Consider the following 21,722-nt stretch of genomic DNA (forward strand, 5'->3'; position numbering starts at 1 on the left):
GCAGCAGTTCACTTTGTGATGGCAGGCCAATTTTTCTTTCTGTGGGGTCCGACACCACCTTAGCCATCAACTAGTATGACACTTTTTTCTAACGAACTATCTTCTGCTCTCCTAGATTAAAATTGCTTTACCTTTTCGCAATGAAATAAAGGTGTTAAAACGACCCTAAATTCGACGAATGAGTACAGTCACTCGTTGATGACTCAGATCTTTATCTGCATTACGGATTATCATTCTAAGGTCTCAATAGAGTTTTCTTAAGTGTTGGTTCAAATGGTTTAAATGGCTCTGAGCACTATGGGACTTAACATATGAGGTCATCAGTCCCCTAGAACTTAGAACTACTTAAATCTAACTAACCTAAGGACATCACACACATCCTTGCCCGAGGCAGGATTGAAACCTGCGACCGTAGCGGTCGCGCGGTTCCTGGCTGAAGCGCCTAGAACCGCTCGGCTTCACCGACCGGTTTTCTTAAGTGTGTTCACTTTAAATATTGATAACAGTTTGGATTAACTTTATTATAAGTTTTTATTCTATTTTCAGTCTCCTAATTTGCAAATAAAAATCAGTACAACAAAAACTTCACCACACCAGGTAATGGACTGTACGGTTATCTACAAAAACCAGACTGCAGTTCTGGGAGTGCAAGGGCATGAAAGGCAAAGTGTGACAGGGTCATAGCCTGTCTCCAATATTATTCAGTTTCTACGTTGCGCAGTACCTAAAGGAAATCAAAGAGACATTTAAAAATGGAATTAAGGTTCATGGAGAAGAAACAGAAACTTTGAGGGTTGTTGGTGGCATCGTAATGCCGTCAGAGATGGTAAAGGAGCTGATTGGGCTGTTGGACGAGTGGATATCGTTCAAAAGAGATTATTAAATGAATATCGGCGACAGTAGAACAAGTGTAATAGGGTGTAGTGGATTCCGGTGATGCTTATGTAATCATACTACGAAAAGTGATACTAAAAATAGTACATGTGTTTTGTTACTTGTGCAGCGAAATACGGATGATGGCCGAAGCACAGACAATATAAAATACAGACTGGAAAGAGTTTCTGAAAAAGAGAAATACATCAATTTCATCTTTAGGAAGACTTTCATGAAAGTATTTGTCCGGACTGTAGCATTGTACGGAAATGAAAAGTCTACATTAACAATTCAGACAAGAAAAGAACACAAGCTTTTAAAATTGTGTGCTACAGAGTAACGCTGAAGATTGGAATATATGAAGCTCTTATTTCAACAGTGGTAGAAGTCCATTACCTCCACTTTTCTGCCTATAATGCTTCTGAAATTAATGATCCAAACAAACAGAAAGAAAGGTACATCTCTCGCAAGATGCCATATGCTTGAATATCTCAACTGCAGATTTTTCAGCGCTCATGTAACTCTATATCTCAAAATGAAAAAAAATGGACTTGTACCACTATTGAAATAAGCCCTTCATATGTTGTAGATCTAGCAAACAGGAACTATATCGAACTGGGGAACTTATCAGAACATTGATAAAAGAACAGAATGGTCCATAAGACACGTAATGGGACATCACAAAGTCGTCAGTTTGGTTGTGGAGTGGAGTGTGTGTGTTTGGGGGGTTAAATTGCAGAAGGAGACCAGCAGTGTACATATTACGCAGGTTCAAGGGGAAGGGACTGTCAGTTACATTAGTTATGAACAGATGAAGACGCGTTTACAAGGACGGAGTAGTTAGGAAACCTGCATCAGACCACTCTTGGGACTGATCGATCACAACAACAACAACAATGCATAATGCCACCAAGATCGCGTAACAAATATTTATTTCCTACATTATTTCACGTAAAATTTTTCAGCCACTGCCAGCACTGGGCCCTATAATTAGGAGGAAAATTAATATTAAACTTAGACATATTATACAGCGCGTAACAAAATGGTACTAAAAGAGTTTCAGGTGACGTCCTTCACAAACAGAAAAGGAACACATGTAATACCGTCATGGGCTCTAGAATGGTTTATTTCATCTTAGATCTCGTTCTCTACACCTCTTGATTGTACTTTAATCTCGGGGTAAATAGTGAAACAGGACGTACCTGCTAACCATGTGAAACCCTTCACATGTGCAATGTTCGCTATGACCTTCCCTACAACTGAGCTACGCAACAATCAACTGTCGCGTTGAATCTCGGATGAACTGAAGTATGCCTGGGGTAATGCGTATCATTTCCCAGCCTTACAGAATATTCTCTGCATATTTTATCGTGGTTCGATTCAGAAGAGCTTTCAAATATCCCCACAAATAAAGCCTTAGTGGACTTTAGTCTGCAGAACGTGGAGGCCAGGAAACTGGTCCACCTTTACCAGTCCGTTTGTCTAGAAATCTGTTACTTACACGCTGATGATCATAAACTCCGAAATGAGGACTAGCTTCATGGCAGATCTCCCGTTACAGCATGTATACAAGAACCTTACACAGGATGAACCTGCAATGCACGGACAACATTTCGGAGGTGGTTAAGGGATTTTTCTACTTTGGTAAACGGGACCTGTGGTCTCCGTTGATTCATTACCCAACAATTTGTGTATGATTTATTCTGTTTCTTACCCCAGTTACGTTCGTTTCTGTAAAAATACCTTTACATCAGTGAAAAAACCTCTAGCATGTAATCATAAAAACGTACGAAAATGGAACGCAGAGCAATGCAAGGTCTATCAGACGAAACTCGAACACTTTTATCACAACTCTCTCAGTCTGTTCTATCAGCGTAAAGTGCAGTACGTTAGATATGCAGAACTGTTCCCTTATAGGTACTGTTCAAAAATTATCATGGCAAAGTGTACATCTGTGCACCATCGACTGTTTAAGATACTCAGGAATCTATGAAGTCTGGTGCTTTATTTCTGCAGCTGCTACAAACCTAGCGACGAGGTCCATATGAATAGCGACCATAGACTTTTAAACAGTGCCTCACTTACCCTGATGGAGCTACGTAAACGACATGTGACGTCCATCATTCGCACGAGGCTGGAACGCGGATCTTATCCTGCATATTTACATCGAACAATAATTCTGGCTTCAGGAAGCTGTAGTCAGGATCAAACTGATGTGACTCATCTGAATCATATAATACTGGCATGCACAAACTACAAGGAAGTACAAGAAGCCCTGTATTGGAAACAGACTGAAAACGGCTTTCCCCTACCAACAAACGGTACCTCCTTACTGTACAGATTGCATGTTTACAGGATGACATTTTCCGTCGTGTACAAACTCTAGGGACTGATCGATGATCTAATGAACTTGTGTCCTGAAATGCATGGTTTCCATCCTAGAGACCATTTATTGAATCTTACTTTGTTACAGATACTGCGGTCTAATACGTCCTGTACCATGCAACCACAGTTACAGTATGCATCGTTTCCTCCTAGAGGGTGGTACTGTTCCTCAGACGTCATGTCCTACCACCCTTTCCTGCCATAGCCATTGGTAATGTTGTGTCTGACTCACTTCTCTTACTGACTCACCTTGTAGTGGGTGTGATACAGCGTTGTACACAATGGTTCCGTATTAGAATCGAGAGCCTGCCGACATGGTGTTTACTTACGGAAAGGCAAATGGCAACGGGCGTCGGGAAGCAAGGTTGTATCAGGATACCTATCACCTTCGACAACAACCACAGCATTCATCGTCTGCAACAGTGTTTGGCCGTTCGTCTGAGACAGCGACGTATCAGGAAGCAGGAAATCATGAAAGGCGTACCCTAAATATTCGGACACGAGACTTGGAGGAAAATGCAATTAACACTGTGAAAGGCGAACGCCGTGTCAGTACCAGGCAGTTGACCCTCCAGTACAGGGTAAGCCAGACGACCGTTTAGAACATTTTCCGTGACAATTGTTACTACCTTATCACTTACAGCGTGTACAGGGCTTTTACTTTCCACATCGGGAGTAGTTTTTTGACCAGTTTCTTCAGCAGGCAACCACGATTCCAGGATCTGTGTCACCCATCCTATTCACAGATAAGGCCACTTTTACGAGGAGTGGTATCTTCAACTTTCGTAACAATTATCTGTGGGACAGTATGCAGAACCCCCATGTTACGGTGACAGCGAATCATCAGCATCGATGCAGCCGGAATGTGTAGGCTGGGATAATTAGCGACCTATTTTGGGACCATTCTTCCTTCCACGTTGCCTAACAGGCTGGAACTGTCGGGGTTTCTTGCGGGTGACTTTATCTCCCCTGCTGGAAGAAGTGCCATTGATGATTCGAAGGGTTATGTGGCTGCTACATTATGGTGCCCCAGTCGACTTCGCCGTTAAGGTCTGGTCGTGTCTTCCCTGGTCGATGGATCGGACTAGGTGGGTTCAGTTGCATGGCCTGCTCGTTCACCGGATCTCACCCCGTGAAATTTCTGGTTATGGGGCCACCTCAAAAGAACCGTGTATGCAGAGATGATTCGACATGTGGAGCAGTGTATTCGTGGTGCCTTTGACACTGTTCGGATGCAGCCTGGCCGATGTGAACGTGAGAGACAGAACATGCTACGGCGCGTACACGCATGTGTTGAGGCACATGGAAACCATTTTCAACACATGCTCTTAACTGTGGCTGCGTGGTACAGCACGTATTAGCCCGCGGTCTCTGTAACAATTTATGATGAATAAATGGTCTCTAGCATGGAAACCAAGCATTTCCGAACATAAGCTCATTAGACGTTTTTAGTTTCGTGTCCTCTCATCAATCAATCCCTACAATATGTACACAGTGGAAGAAATCACCCTGATCAGTTTGATAGCGGAATGCTTAAACGAAGCTCATATGCATATCTGAACTTGCTACTGTAAGTTCTCTCGACTCAAGTGATCTTATGGAGAAAGCCCGGTTAGAATAGTGTGTTATACCTGAGTATACTTAAATGTTTTATTTTTTCTCTTTTTTAAATTTTTTTTTCAAATTAATAACTTATATTTGTATACGAAGATTCTTGTACACAAAGCTTTCTTGTATCTCTGCATACTTTTTTAAATCAAGAACTTGCACACATATATGTGGGCTCAAACTATCTTGAATAAGATAGCAGTTCTCCGCAAGCTACCTGAGGATCTGTGGCGGAGATACTTTTAGTACCAATATCTGTTCGCGCCTACCTTGTACCATTCGCGAAAGAGGCGTGGGAAAAATGATAATCCTAAAACCTCCGTATTGGCTGTACTTTCTCGATTTCTCTCTTTGTGGTCATCTCGCAAGATTTACGTGGTAGGAGGTACTAGATGACTCGACTCTTTCCGGAACGTACTGTCTCGACATTTCAACATCAGAGCTTTTAGTGACGCACAACGTCTCTCTCGTAGCGTTCGCCACTGGTGGTTGTTGTGCATATGCCAAAGGCTCTCACGCCGACTGAACGATCCCGTTATGAAACGCACAGCTCTTCACTGAATCTTTTCTATCTCTTCTACCAATCCGACCTGCTAAGACAACAAGACGATTTTTCAAAACTTTTTCCTACACCCATATGATAGAGAGGCCTAAAATTGTCTGCGTTAGCCCTTTCTCCTTTATTAATAGGCGGTTTCACTACTGAATACTTTAATCGTTCAGGAAACTAACCATTTCTAAAGGAAAAATTACAAGAACTGGCAAACGTATGCAGTACGGTACTTTCGTATCCCGCTAGATATCACATCATATCCTTGAGAGTCCTAAGTCTTCAGCGATTTAATTAATGACTCAGTCTCCCCTTGTCCGTATGAAGGAGGTGTTTTACAGATAGCAGTCTTTTAAAGCCGTGTTCTAAGAGAATTGCGTGATTCCCTGTAGAAAGTAAGCTTTTATTTAACTTATCTGCTATATTCGTTAAGTAAATAAAGTAAATGTCGTGTGACTAGGGCCTCGCGACGGGTAAACCGTTCGCCGGGTGCAAGTCTTTCGATTTGACGCCACTTCGGCGACTTGCGCGTCGATGGGGATGAAATGATGATGATTAGGACAACACAATACCCAATCCCTGAGTGGAGGAAACCTCCGACACAGCTGGGAATCGAACCCGGGCCCGTAGAATTGATATTCTGTCGCGCTGACCATACAGCTACCGGGGGCGGACTATTCGGTGATTGTTAAATACTGTAGAGATATCTGACTTACCGGCAACAAAAATATTTTTATATCCTTTACCTTGTGTTGCTTACCAGACACTTCTTTCATGACTGACCAATGGTTTTAATTTTACCGTGAGACTAGATAATTATATAGCGTAGAGCAAACACATTGTTAGAATACTGGCTGCTACTTTTCAGGGAGTTAGATTAGGAAATGAGACACTTAAAGTAGTAAAGGAGTTTTGCTATTTGGGGAGCAAAATAACTGATGATGGTCGAAGTAGAGAGGATATAAAATGTAGACTGGCAATGGCAAGGAAAGCTTTTCTGAAGAAGAGAAATTTGTTAACATCGAGTATAGATTTAAGTGTCAGGAAGTCGTTTCTGAAAGTATTTGTATGGAGTGTAGCCATGTATGGAAGTGAAACATGGACGACAAATAGTTTGGACAAGAAGAGAATAGAAGCTTTCGAAATGTGGTCCTACAGAAGAATGCTGAAGATTAGATGGGTAGATCACACAGATAATGAGGAGGTATTGAATAGGATTGGGGAGAAGAGGAGTTTGTGGCACAACTTGACTAGAAGAAGGTATCGGTTGGTAGGACATGTTCTGAGGCATCAAGGGATCACCAATTTAGTATTGGAGGGCAGCGTGGAGGGTAAAAACCGTAGAGGTAGACCAAGGGATGAATACACTAAGCAGATTCAGAAGGATGAAGGCTGCAGTAGGTAGTGGGAGATGAAGAAGCTTGCACAGGATAGAGCAGCATGGAGAGCTGCATCAGACCAGTCTCAGGACTGAAGACCACAACAACAACAACTTTTCATCCGCTCCAACGAGTACGACAAATTTTAGATGGAATTTAGATGAGATGATTTAGCGCACCAGTCGAGGTGCCATAGTGTCAAATTAGGAACGTATGTGTGACTCCCCGTGAGCACGACTGTGGTGATCTTGGAATACGGTAGTGTCCACAGCATACCCACCATAGCGATGTAGAAGAAAGGGTAACACTTGCTTACCAACAACGTTCAAATAAGTATCCTGGCTCATGTTCAGGACAACCTGAATGAGTGGGCACAGCTCATGGTAAGAAAAGCGGTCCGAAAACATCACAGAATCACCTCTGTCCTCAACTTAATTCTCCATACAATCACGGCTTAACGCATGTTTGGGCCGCCGACGCATCGCATCATCTGAAAAGAAAGACAAAACCAACACGCGTCGGAATAAGCTATTCGCCTCCTGTTGCAGTGGTTCCACTCCTTTGGTGCGAGATAGTAGCATAAGGACTGTGCGCTATCGAACATGAAATCAGAATCGTCGTTTCTCTATCGAAGTTGCTTCCAGCCTTACGATTGCACTTCACTAACTTCGCAGGATTTTGTCTCGACGCTGGTACCTTGTAGCTTTCTTGTGATTAAATTGTGGGCTAAAAGCCTCTTCCATTTTACGATCATAAATATGAAAACTTTCAGCTACACTCATGCTCATAAATTAAGGATAATTGCAGAATGTGGTGCCACACAACGTGGCACTACACCAGATTGGCGCTAATAGCATAGGCACATAGGAAACACACACGACACAGATCTGTAAGTCCACGGAGAAAACCGTCCCGAAACACATGTCCTACAAAACGCCACTGTTTCCTGCGCATGTACCCCGACATCAAATGGTTCAAATGGCTCTGAGCACTATGGGACTTAACATCTAAGGTCATCAGTCCCCTAGAACTTAGAACTACTTAAGCCTAACTAACCTAAGGACATCACACACATCCATGCCCGAGGCAGGATTCGAACCTGCGACCGTAGCAGTCGCGCGGGTCCGGACTGAAGAGCCTAGAACCATTCGGCCACCGGGGCCGGCACCCAAACATCAATATGGGATATGGTCACCATGCACACGTACACAGGCTGCACAACAGGTTGGCATACTCTGGATCAAGTGGTTGAGCAGCTGCTGGGGTATAGCCTCCAATTCTTGCACCAGTGCCTGTCGACGCTCCTGAAGTGTCGTAGGGGTTTGAAGACGGGCAGCGATACATCGACCGAGAGCATCCCAGATGTTCTCGATGGGGTTTAGGTCTGGAGAACAGGCAGGCCACTCCATTCGCCTGATATTTTCTGTTTCGAGGTACTCCTCCACGATGGCAGCTCGGTGGAGGAAGGTGGGACCAACTGCACCCCTGAAGAGGGTGCAAAATCGTGCAAAATGACGTCCCGATACACCTGACCTGTTACAGTTCCTCTGTCAAAGCCATGCAGGGGTGTACGTGCACCAATCATAATCCCACCCACACCATCAAACCATGACCTCCATACAGGTCCCTTTCAAAGACATCAAGGGGTTGGTATGTGGTCCTTGGTTCACGCCAGATGAAAACCCGGCGAGAATCACTGTTCGGACTGTACCTGGACTCGTTCGTGAACACAACCTTGGACCACTGTTCCAATGACCATGTACTGTGTTCTTGACACCAAGCTTTACGGGCTCTCTTGTGACCAGGGGTCAGTGGAATGCACCTTGCAGGTCTCCGAGCGAATAATTCATGTCTGTTCAGTCGTCTGTAGACTGTGTGTCTGGAGACAACTGTTCCAGTGGCTGGGGTAAGGTCCCGAGCAAGGCTACCTGCAGTACTCTGTGACCGTCTGCGGGCACTGATGGTGAGATATCGGTCTTCTTGTGGTGTACAGTGTGGACGTGCCGTATTGTAGCGCCAGGACACGTTTCCTGTCTGCTGGAATCGTTGCCATAATCTTGAGATCATAATTTATGGCAAACGGAGGGCTCGTGCTACGACCTGCTGTGTTTGACCAGCTTCCAGTCGCCCTAGTATTCTACCCCTCATAACGTCATCAATATGTGTTCTTTGAGTCATTTTCAACCCACAGTCACCATTAGCACGTCTGAAAACGCCTGCACACTTACTCTGACATGCACCAACACACCTCTGCGTATGTGGAATGCTGCCAACGCCACCGTGCGACGACCGCAGGTCAAATGCACCGCATGGTCATACTCCGAGGTGATTTAAACCCGCAAACCGCCCACCAGAGTGCTTTTCACCAAGCATTATCCTTAATTTATGAGCATGAGTGTAGAATCTCCTGTATTGGTGGCGCAGTTGATTGTGTTGCTACGTCAACCAGAGATAACGTTTGACTGCGGTGTCGCAGTGTGCAATGATCTCTGAGAAGCGAAATAGCTAATTTCGGTCTATGGCTAATTTGTATTTCAGAATACGTGTCCACTACGAACATTTCTGGGGTGGTTAACTGGTTACGTTTTCAACGATAGACAAAATCTTTCTCCTATCCTTACAAAAACATCAAAATATTCAGTATTTCCAACGTTCAAATGTGTGTGAAATCTTATGGGACTTAACTGCTATGGTCATCAGTCTCTAAATTTCGCACTACTTAACCTAAATTATCCTAAGGACAAACACACACACCCATGCCCGAGGGAGGACTCGAAACTCCGCCGGGACAAGCCCCACAGTCCATGACTGCAGGGCCTGAGACCGCTCGGCTAATCCCGCGCGGCTATTCAGTTGCACGATTTTACGACCACAAATAACAATAAACTTGCACTTTAGTGTCGTGATTTTGTTTTTAGCACTAAATTAATTGTGGCAATTGCCGAAGTGACTTCTTAGTATGTATTTTTTTTTCAAAAATACCTTCCTTTGGGTAATATCAAACAAACCACCGTGAGCAACGGCCTTATGGGAGATACGTACCTAACGCCAAATGTCCATTCCACGCGCTACCCTTCGCAAACTCTTCTCGGAAGCTGGGTGGGATGGAGCTGCACTCACTGACGAAATCTGCAGTTGTAGAGTGCACACGCCTGCATTTCCTACTGGTTAGAATAGTACACGAACGCTGTTCCTAAGGGAACACATACTATTTAAAAGATGTACCAAATCCACATTTCTGAAGATACATTAACGAAACTTTTGTGCCATACTTCACATGAAATGAACATATTTACTGTTAAGCTCTTTAGATTACATATACCTAAAAAATTTTATGAGATTTAAAAGTTTTCTTTTCAAAAAATTATATATGCACCTTTTCTTCAGATGCCGTTCAAGAGATTAATACAAGATTTTTCCTGTTTAATCTCTTTGCATATAGTAAGCTTCTCACATGGGATTTTTGAATATATCGAATAGGAGAGTTTTAATATTTTTTAAATTCTAATTCTGTAAGTACAATATAAATTCGTGCAAAATTCCAAGCACTTTGCCCCATATCTCAGCTTACACTCAGAATTTAAAAATACACTCTTGAGACAACATTTATTGGGCTTATAGAAATAAGTGTGCAAAATTTCATAATTCTGATTTCATAGATTGTGAGAAAGAGGAACACAAACTTTTTAAAAAAAAAAAAAACATAATTTAAAGTTGAACCTAGTGGTTTTTCTTATGTCACTTCTTCAGAAGCTCCCCGACTTGTACTCGTGGTCTTGCTTCGCTTCAAGGCTTCTCTGAAGGTCTGTTGGTCTACCTTCCAGGTATTCAACTGGCTTTTCAGCTGCAGAGTTTTGAGTGAGATTTCCTATCTTAAAGCCCCCTAATACCGTAGTCCTCCCCACGTTCCCATCAATGGTTAAAACAGCTCTGAGCACTATGGGACTTAACATCGGAGGTCATCAGTCCCCTAGAACTTAGAACTACTCAAACCTAACTAACCTAAGGACATCACACACATCCATGCCCGAGGCAGGATTCGAACCTGCGACCGAAGCAGTCGAGCGGTTCCAGACTGAAGCGCCTAGAACTACTCAGCCACCGGGGCCGGCCACGTTCCCATCATTAAATACAATAACTGCATCATAAGCCAATTCTGAGAACTGTAGCAGATGGAAATATGGTTTTAGAGCATTCTTTCCCTATGAGTGAATTTAAAGTCTCATTTGACTTCAGAATCGGCCGGAAACCTGTAACTGGGCTTGACAACAAAAAAATGGTTCAAATGGCTCTGAGCACAATGGGACTTAACTGCTGAGGTCATCAGTCCCCTAGACCTTAGAACTACTTAAACCTAACTATCCTAAGGACATCACACATTTCCATGCCCGAGGCAGGATTCGAACCTGCGATCGTAGCAGTCGCGCGGTTCCAGACTGTAGTGCCTAGAACCGCTCGGCCACACCGGCCGGCGGCTTGACAACATCCAGGATGCATTTCGGCAGCCTCTCTTTTTGAATATAGAGGTTGTTACCTATCTGAGCCCGTAGATATTTACTCCAGCTAATGTGGCGCAGGTCATGAATGGGATGTTCAGCTGTTGACACCACGTGCAAATGTGTAGTCCATACTGCGCTTTTCATGTCACTCACACTGGATTCGTTCTATCTGAGAGCCTTGCCTTAATACACTTGAAGAATGGAAATGAGGGTTTACCGTCATGGGCCGGGAGGCCCCTTATGGGGCGGGGCCGGCTGCCTTGGTACAGGTCTCATTCCATTCGACGCCACATTTGGCGACCTGCGCGCCGAATGGGGATGAAGACAACACAACACCCAGTCCCTGAGCGGAAAAAATCCTCGACCCAGCCGGGAATCGAACCGGGGCCCGTAGGACGGCAATCCGTCACGCTGTTGTGCCCAAGGGTGCCCTTTCTACCTTCCAGCTGTCGGCCCCATTCTCTTCTGCATGTGTCCAATGAAGCCTTAGAGATGTGTCATGCAAGTTTGCTTGAAATTATTCCACGGAGTCATTGTTCATCGAGCTAGTGTTAAAGTGTTGCCTCAGAAAGTGGGCGTAACAGGAAGATCGTGCAACGCATTTAAGTATTTTTCAGGCACTTCGAATGTGATTTCATCACTGAAACTTGGGGAACTTATTATCCATTTGTTCTACTAATAAATAAAAAATAAATTAAAGTCTCCACCTTAAGGCTTGTTATTATGGTTGAAAGCGATACACCATTCTTATTAGACACTATGGATGGGCCGAGTTGACACAGCAACAGAAAGCGAAACTTCATTCACCGTGTAGTTATGAGTACGTCCACATATGACATCTCCACTCTGCTATACTTTCACTTCTAATCGTTGACCAATCTTACTGTCCTGATTCCATACAATTGACTATCAAAAACACTCTACTTCACTGTTGAAATTTTTGTCAATGGCGGACCGTCACATGACCACCTGGTAGCAGTCATACAGCATCCATAGCGTCCCCAAGCAATCAATGTGCTCTTTAAAGCGGGTGACTAACACTTTGTCCACCTTAAACATGCACGTACTTCGGTAGAATTACGAGGGTATGCTGAAAAGTAATGGCTCCGAATTTACTATGAGAAAACTCTTGACGCATTTTTATTAAAACAAACGATATTGACATTCTACACTTTAACTACGTATGAAGGTAGTATCTGTTCCCGAAAGAACAGATACCACTGATGACCGTGCAGCTTCTCTAAAATGATATGATAATTAAATCGACACGCTAGCTGCAAACAGGCGTCGATACACATCACTGGGGATATGTTGAAAATGTGTGCCCTGACCGGGGCACACGCTGTGCCACAAATCGTACGAGACTTGGTAGATTAATCTGCCACGAGTAATAAGTGTGATCGGCAAAACATCTACATCTATATCTACATTTATACTCTGCAAGCCACCCAACGGTGTGTGGCGGAGGGTACTTTACGTGCCACAGTCATTACCGTCCTTTTCTGTTCCAGTCGCGTATGGTTCGCGGGAAGAACGACTTCCGGAAAGCCTCCGTGCGCGCTCGAATCTCTCTAATTTTATATTCGTGATATCCTCGGGAGATATAAGTAGGGGGAAGCAATATATTCGATACCTCATCCAGAAACGCACCCTCTGGAAACCTGGACAGCAAGCTACACCGCGATGCAGAGCGCCTGTCTTGCAAAGTCTGCCACTTGAGTTTGCTAAACATCTCCGTAATGCTATCACGCTTACCAAATAACCCTGTGACGAAACGCGCTGTTCTTCTTTGGATCTTCTCTATCTCCTCCGCCAACCCGATCTGGTACGGATCCCACACTGATGAGCAATACTCAAGTATAGGTCGAACTAGTGTTTTGTAAGCCACCTCCTTTGTTGATGGACTACATTTTCTAAGGACTCTCCCAATGAATCTCAACCTGGCACGCACCTTACCAACAATTAATTTTGTATGATCATTCCACTTCAAATCGTCCCGCACGCATACTCCCAGATATTTTACAGAAGTAACTGCTACCAGTGTTTGTTCCGCTATCATATAATCGTACAATAAAGGATCCTTCTTTCTATGTATTCGCAATACATTACATTTGTGTATGTTAAGGACAGTTGCCACTCCCTGCACCAAGTGTCTATCCGCTGCAGATCATCCTGCATTTCGCTACAATTTTCTAATGCTGCAACTTCTCTGTATACAACAGCATCATCCGCGAAAAGCCGCATGGAACTTCCGACCCTATCTACTAGGTCATTTTTATATATTGTGAAAAGCTATGGTCCCATAACACTCCCCTGTGGCACGTCAGAGGTTACTTTAACGTCTGTAGACGTCTCTCCATTGAGAAAAACATGCTGTGTTCTGTTTGCTAAAAACTCTTTAATCCAGCCACACAGCTGGTCTGATATTCCGTAGGCTCTTACTTTGTTTATCAGGCGACAGTGCGGGACTGTATTGAATCCCTTCCGGAAGTCGAGGAAAACAGCATCTATCTGGGAGCCTGTATCTAATATTTTCTGGGACTCATGAACAAATAAAGCGAGTTGGGTCTCACACGATCGCTGTTTCCCGAATCCATATTGATTCCTACAGAGTAGATTTTGGGTTTCCAGAAACGACATGATACGCGAGCAAAAACATGTTCTAAAATTCTACAACAGATCGACGTCAGAGATACAGGTCTATAGTTGTGCGCATCTGCTCGACGACCCTTCTTGAAGACTAGGACTACCTGTGCTCTCTTCCAATCATTTGGAACCTTCCGTTCCTCTAGAGACTTGCGGTACTAGGCCCTTAGAAGGGGGGCAAGTTCATTTTTTGGGAGCACGAGGGTTTAGTGGTGTGAACATGTTGGGAATGTGGGTCTCACGGGGAGCGTGCAAGGGATAAGTCCCTGCAGGTGCGCTCTCCTCTGTGCCATCGGTGTCTCAGATAGATAGAGCATCTGCCATGTAAGCATCAGATCTAGGGTTCGACTCCCGGTCTGGGCACACATTTTCAACAGGTCCACAATGATGCATATCAACGCCTGTTTGCAGCTAGGGTCTCGATTTAATTATCATTTCATTCTACACTTTATTCGTTATGTCTACATATTTATTTTCCAACATAGTCACCTTGACGACGACATATTTCTCCCAATGAGAGACCAGTTTGTTGATACCATCGCTGAAGAATATTTGACCTTGTTGTCGCTGCCACAACCTGACCTCTGTTTTGCACCGCTTCATCGCTATCTAAGTGACATCCTAGAAGGTGTTCTTTACGTTTTGGAAACAGATGATGACCGGATAGGGTCAATTCGGGGCTGTATGTAGGACGAGCGACGTCAGTGACCCAGGCACTGGATTTCTGCAGATGTCGCAGCGCTCGTGCGTGGTATGTAATTGTCAGCTTAAAGGAGAGGATGCTTCATGTGTGGACGAACTCTTCGAATTCTAACTCTACTACAGCAAGCTGTTTCTCACGCATCGACATAGTTACGTCAGAGACCCGGCCATGCCATACTACACTCTGCATTTCGGATCCCTCTGGCGACAGAGGGCTGCAAATATGTAGACATGAAGAGTCTAGGTTTAGAATACTAATAACGTTTGTTTTATTTAAAATGATTCACAGATTGCAAGTAAAAGATTTAGAGGCATGACTTTTCAGCACGCCCTTGTATACTCCAGCAAGGGGTACTGAATTAAAGTGGTGTAATTTGAGCTCTTCGTGTAAGGCAACTCTGCCTGAATAAATATGTTCTGAGAACAGCTGTTGTGTAAGCTGCCTACCTTTTTCGTGTGCCCAAAAGCTATCATAACAGAATTCTGAAATCCAGACACTTCACGTCATTACAGCTGGAGCATCGCTGATGCCGGATGATTCTTTCTTGGCGTTGATTTCTCACACAACATATAAAATAAACTAAACAACCAGCCAGAGATTTAAAGAAGAGAAACCTCAAGAGAAACCCAAGCCCTCAGGCATATATATTTATTCAAATAGCTGCACAACACATCTGAATGACCACTTCTCATGGCACACACCAGTACTCAAACAAATTATTTGTTAACAAAACAAGGAAATTATGGCAAGACATTGCTCTGCCATACCTCGCAAAAACTGTTCCGTACCTCTAAGAACGCTTTAAGTGTGAAAGACGTCGCTGGGAGAATGAAATAAAATGTTCAAAGGATCATTAACTTCGCCTCACACGTGGCTAGTTCCAATTGGTGTGCACCCCACCAGAGAGTCACTGGCACAGCAGCGTCACTGAAATCTTGCACTGCCCAAAGTCAATCCGCATTAAAGGTCACAGATATACGCCACTTGATCAGCAGTATCCAGACACACATTAGTCGGTATTAATGTTGGGTGCATCAAATTGGTAGCCTGTGACGGCTTGAATTCTGCTGCAGACTTTTTCAGTGAAGTGTCACAATGGCTGTGGAGAAATTGCATCCTGTCCTTCCTCAAGAGCCGAAACTACAGAAGATAGTGATGGTCCTTGGGAGCTGGAGTGATATCTACGTTCTAACTCTTCCCACAGGTATTCCCTTGGCTACAGGCCGGAACTCTGGGCAGGCCAGACAGTTTCCGGAATGTTAGTCTCCTCAAACCAGTGCCTCGTATTTGATGTTTTGCGGCAGAGTTTATTATCGTATTTATACAATTATAGCCTCCGAACTCTTCCTCTAATTTATGGAGTACACTATGCTGTGAAATAAGTTCATACTATTCCGCATTAACCGTTTTGTTAAATACAATGAGGAGACCAAACATATACACGAAAGACATCTTTATATCGTAACAACACCTACTCCCTCCTTTACTGTTTGCACTAAACGTTAATGGCAGGCAACTTTCTCCAGCCATTCACCAAACCCAACCCCCCCCCCCCCCCCCGCCCAATCGGATTGTTCTAGGATATAATGTGATTCATCGCTGCACATCGTCTGTTTCCAGTCATCCAATGCCCTGTGGCGTCGCCGTTTACGCCACTTCAAGCGTCACTTAGCTTTTACTAAAGAACTGTCTGACGTATGAGGAGGAGATCCGACATTGCGTCTCATTCTTCTTAACTCCCTATCGGCAGCCATTATGCTAGCTGGACTCCTGGTACCACTTTGTAACTCACGAGTGATTCCTTCTGTTGACTTCGTGCGTTTTTTTTTACAATGACCGTCTGTAATGCCTCACGGTCCATGTCCGTATATACGTGAGGTCTGTCTGGTCTGGGTTTAACTAAAAATGGCTCTGAGCACTATGGGACTTAACATCTGAGGTCATCAGTCCCCTAGAACGTAGAACTACTTAAACCTAAGTAACCTAAGGACATCTCACACAGCCATACCCCAGGCAGGATTCGAACCTGCGACCGTAGCGGTCGCGCGGTTCCAGACTGAAGCGTGTAGAATCGCTCGGGCACACCGGCCGGCCTGGGTTTAACTGTCGTTGTACCTTCGAGATTCCACTTCACATTCGCGCCACAAACATTCAGCTTGGGCAGCATTAGAAGGGTTGAAATGTCCCTGCTGTGTTTGTTAGTCATGTGGCATCCAATGACCAGTCAAAGTCCGAAGTCACTGAGCTCTAATGACCGATCCTGCGTGCTGATACCACAGCAGTCCCCGCTCACTTTAATACTGCCTTCCGTGCCTCTAGTGACATCTAGTGGTTAGTTCTGGACTACAGATGCCTATCTGTACACTTTCGACCAGACGGTATATATGCTCTGTCCTTTGGCGACGGAATTCATACCAAACACTCTTCTCCGTGTAACGGAGGCGTGCTTTCCCGTACAAGTGATGAAAGATGACGGAAACAGAACACAAGATAGAAACAGTCAGACGTACGCCGACTTGAACTTCTGTTAAGCTGACGAGGTGAAGGCGGAAAGTGGGATCACCCGAATTTACAGAAACTTCGCTCAGTGGAAGAGGAATCAAAATAGGCGAACACGTGTCTCGGCTTATTCGACTGCTTCTGAAAAAACGACGGTCAAAGTTTTTGAGATCTTTTCCAAGTATTTTACGTGCCTTTCGCTGCACGATATCCTCAGGGGAAATGAGGGCACAGTGGTTAGCACAGTTCCGTGTTCGAAATCCGATTATTACTTTTATTCTCAGTTTTCATTTATATGCGCATGTCTCTAGAAGATTACTACACTTATGTTTTCGATGTATATTGATATAACGTTGTTCTTATTCGTCTACTAATTGTACGTCATATGAATGAATTAAAGAAGTAAGAATGAGAAAATTATTTAAACTGTTTTAGTTGAAATTCCTGTAAAACATCTCGATTAACCATCAGCTGCAAAGCGTCAGTTTCGGGAAAAGTGGTCCTCATGCATCGTTTGCCGCGACATTGTTGCCAACGCCCAAAATCTTCAACAATGTAACGATATTTCTTTCCTAAGTTAAATTCATGTGAAGAAATGCCATGGTGGCAAACCGGCCTTCGCTCGATTCTCGTGGTGTTCGGAAAATCCGTGTTTCGAATGCTAAGATCGGTATCTTTCAATGGAATGCACCAAATCTTCCTGAAGAATAAACGTATGAATAAAATAGTAGAATTAGTATGAGAACTGATATGAGAATTGCGACGGTGCCTAACAGTTCCGGCTTGTGTAGTTTACTCTGAGAGGGTAGGAGCATAAAATATTCACCAGCTCAAAACAGTTCAGAGTTCAACATGATGATTCATAAATTAACACACGTGATACAAAGAATAGTAACTCAATTCTATCTATTCTCAGTTTCATAATGTAATCGGAAAAAGTTATGAGTTCTACTGTGAAGCACATTCAGACGTCTCTCTATATATATTATATTACCTTTGGAAGTTAAAGTGTGATAGCGGTCTTTCACCAGCCAGAATCAAACATCTCCACAATCAAATACTATTCGTTACCACAGGCAGATCTGCCTCCGACCAGATCTCACATAAAATTGCCCGGAATCGGTCTCTTGAACTCTTAACTATAAATTCCCAGTTTCCATTTGACTCCTTTAGTATTGCGACGCTGTCTGCTTTTATACTGGCTGAAAGTCATCTCCGTCAAAAGTACATCACTCTTACGATCTACAGACATCGTCTGATTTGACTTGACCATTTCCTGCGCTAAAATAATACATTACAACGATATTTAAATGAAGAAATTTTATAAACATTTGGTCTCACTCAAATCAATCACAATAAATATTAATATAGGTTTGTTCATAAATAAATGAGCCAGTATTTATACGCAAGTGCGCTCATGATGAATGAGAACAGACTGTCTTTAAATATTACTTAGCGCTGCTTGTTAGAAGCGTCTTTTGGCAAGTTTTCCAATGCGGTGTCAGCTAGCACACGTGACTGACCACTTTTTAAATTACCTGGATTTTGTATTATCAGCTGCAGTTAATATATAAATAAAGTTACTTGTAAAAAAGTGAACTGTCCATTAAATAAATACAGAAGTATGACTAATTATGAGGTATTCATGCTGTATTCATTTACTGTGTAACTGTTGAGGATACGATGTACTGACAAACATTTGCATAGTGAAAAGATATAAAAAACGTAAAAAATTATAAGTAACATGGGTACAGATGTTAGCTTCCTGACATGATTATAGTGCAGTGGTGCCGTCATCTGAGATACCGTATGTCGAAATAGCACAAAGTGTTACGCGCTGTCGAGCCTGGCTGTCACTTGGATGGGTGATCGTGGGTGTGGTGAGCGCTGTTGGCAAGCGGGGCCGGCCGCTGTGACCGAGCGGTTCTAGGCGCTTCAGTCTGCAACCGCGCTCCTGCTACGGTCTCAGGTTCGAATCATGCCTCAGGCATGGATGTGTGTGATGTCCTTTGGTTAGTTAGGTTTAAGTAGTTCTAAGTCTAGGGGACTGATTACCTTAGTGCTTAGAGCCATTTGAACCATTTTTGGCAAGCGGGGTGCACTCAGCCCTTGTGAGAGGAAACTGGGAGAGGAAATTGAGGAGCTGCTTGACAGATAAGTAGCAGTTTCGGCCATGGAAACTGACAAAGGCCGGGAGAGTGGTATGCTGACCACACGCTCCTCCATATTCAAGTCCAGTGAGGCCTAACGTCTGAGGAAGGCATGGCGGTCGGGCAGTACCGTTGCGGACTCCTGAGACCCATTTGGACGGAGTTTAGTTTAGTTTATCTTAATAGTTGTTAATTCAGACGTTCATTGTTTATTCACTGTGAAATCTTAACTTCAGTAATTTTAAAGATATTGCAAATATTGTTTTGGAATTGGGTGGACATCGTTTATCTGAGGTCGCTGGTATATTTAGATTTGCGTTATTACCTGACTGCGAGTTATGACAGGTTTTCAAAGATCTGCAAGAAGCCATCTTTCGTATCGTCTGACACTCCGTCATTTTTGGTTTGTCGCTTGCTCAAAGGCCATGCAAGCAACAGCTGTCCAAATTCCCAGGTTTAGTATTTACCCGTTTCCGGTTTCGCTGCCCGCCCATGCACCTGGCTAGCCTGTTACGCATGTGCTCCTCGTTTGCTGTACCCTGCCCAGCCGCAGGGTTTTGGCTGTGGTGGCGACGCAGCGCTCTGGTAACCCAAGGCCCGCACAAGCAAATGAAGCTTACCTCCTTCCAACTCAAGGCGGCCAATTAGCTCCCCGACGTAAGCGTAATGTTACAGTCGCTATTTTCCCAGTTGTAATTTTACAGTTAACATAACACCAATTTATCCCCTAATTTGATAAGTAACATTCGGGTATTAAACTTACATGAACATCGGTAGAGAAATGAAAAAGATAAAATCAGTAACCGTGTTTCCAACATGGGGCACAATATTAATGATGGAAACAATAAAGGCATTAATCGGTTTTCGGACACGGGGCGCAAAATTAAGAAGCCACTATTCTAAGCGCTTTTTTTCAGTTTAAGGGTGACACAAGCAGACAGGCACATTCCAAACAGATTAGGGACAAGAGGAAGAAAAATAACAGCAAATAAAAAAGTCAGTACGATGATGAAAATGATGTGACGAAGTATCAGAAATAAAAAATTAAGCCAGTTAACTGAACAAAAATGATAATCAAAGTCTTTTGTTTCGATTTTGAGTACTAAAAGGAATTGGCTGCTTTGCCAAGATTCGAACCGTCGATTTTGTATATGCAAGGTTTCTTCTCTAGCAACTTTCTTTCCCGAAGGAACCTGCCCGGCACCCAAAAGAGGGGGGGTGGAGGTGGAGGGGGATGGAGGGACAAGGTGACCAGGGTTCGCAACCCGAGGCCAGGTCACAATATTCTGTTCCCTCCCCTAGGAACCAAGGAAAATGTGGGGAACGTGGAGTAGAAGTACAAAGCACATCAATGAGACAAGTTTTTTATTATTTCTTATTTTTTTCTTAGTACAAATAACCACCGGGTGTAGCAGTAAACCGACATCTTGAGAAGCAGGGTGCGGCAATTCGTCACACTGAATGGGAGTAACGACGCATAGATTTTCGGACAAGAACGTTCCTATGACCAGAGAATAACAGGTACTAGCAATGGAAAAGGCGTGCATCAACTCTTCATTGCAGTAACGCCCCAGCTCTGGGATAAGTTAAGAAAGACACCGAAAAGAAAAATGGAGTAAAATTGTCAGTATTTTGTGAAACGCCCTGCTTAAGTCCGTAGGACATAACAGGTAGTTGTAATTGTGCAAAGGGGTCAAAAGGGCGCTGTCAGTTACACTCAAACACATATAACTTTATTTAGTTGTCCAAACAATACAGCAAAATTTTTTGAACTTAGTTATCGGCTGAATAGACCACACTACCTTGTGCCTTAAGGGGACAACCACTTAAATTTAAAAACGGCTGAAAGCCATTAACTTAAAATTCAGACTCAAAACAGAATATTTATAAGGCAAAAGACCTCACGTAAGTAAGTTCTATAGCTTGACTGAAGGCCCATCAAATCTAACACTTGAAAAGCAAACAAGTTTAATTTAAAGAGGGCTTAGGGGTCCATGATTTAAGACTGCAAGTAAAATTAATTTAAAAAAAACACAAGTTAAAATGCCTTATCTTCAATTATGCTGAAGGCCCCACACAGTCTGATACTTGAAAGACAAGAACTTTAATTTAGGAACGGCTGAAGGCCGATTACTTACAACAACTAAAATAATTTTTAGTAGGCAGAAGGCCCAAAGCTTTATCCAAAAAATATTTCAAATGAGGCTGAACGCCCAAACATTACAAGACTTGACAAGTAAGGAACTTTCAATCTTAAAGCAGTTGAAGGCCAATTATTTAAAACCCAACTAAAAGCATACAATTCAAACCATCGGCTATAGGCTATTAAAATAGACAATCTAACACCAATAAGAAAAGGCAGTACAGCCAGCAGCGCTCAGAAGTTTTCGGGGTCGTTCTGCCTTGAAATATTAACGTTCGCTTAGGGGA

The sequence above is a fragment of the Schistocerca serialis genome, chromosome 8, assembly GCF_023864345.2.
Source record: "Schistocerca serialis cubense isolate TAMUIC-IGC-003099 chromosome 8, iqSchSeri2.2, whole genome shotgun sequence".
Classification (NCBI taxonomy): Eukaryota; Metazoa; Arthropoda; class Insecta; order Orthoptera; family Acrididae; genus Schistocerca; species Schistocerca serialis.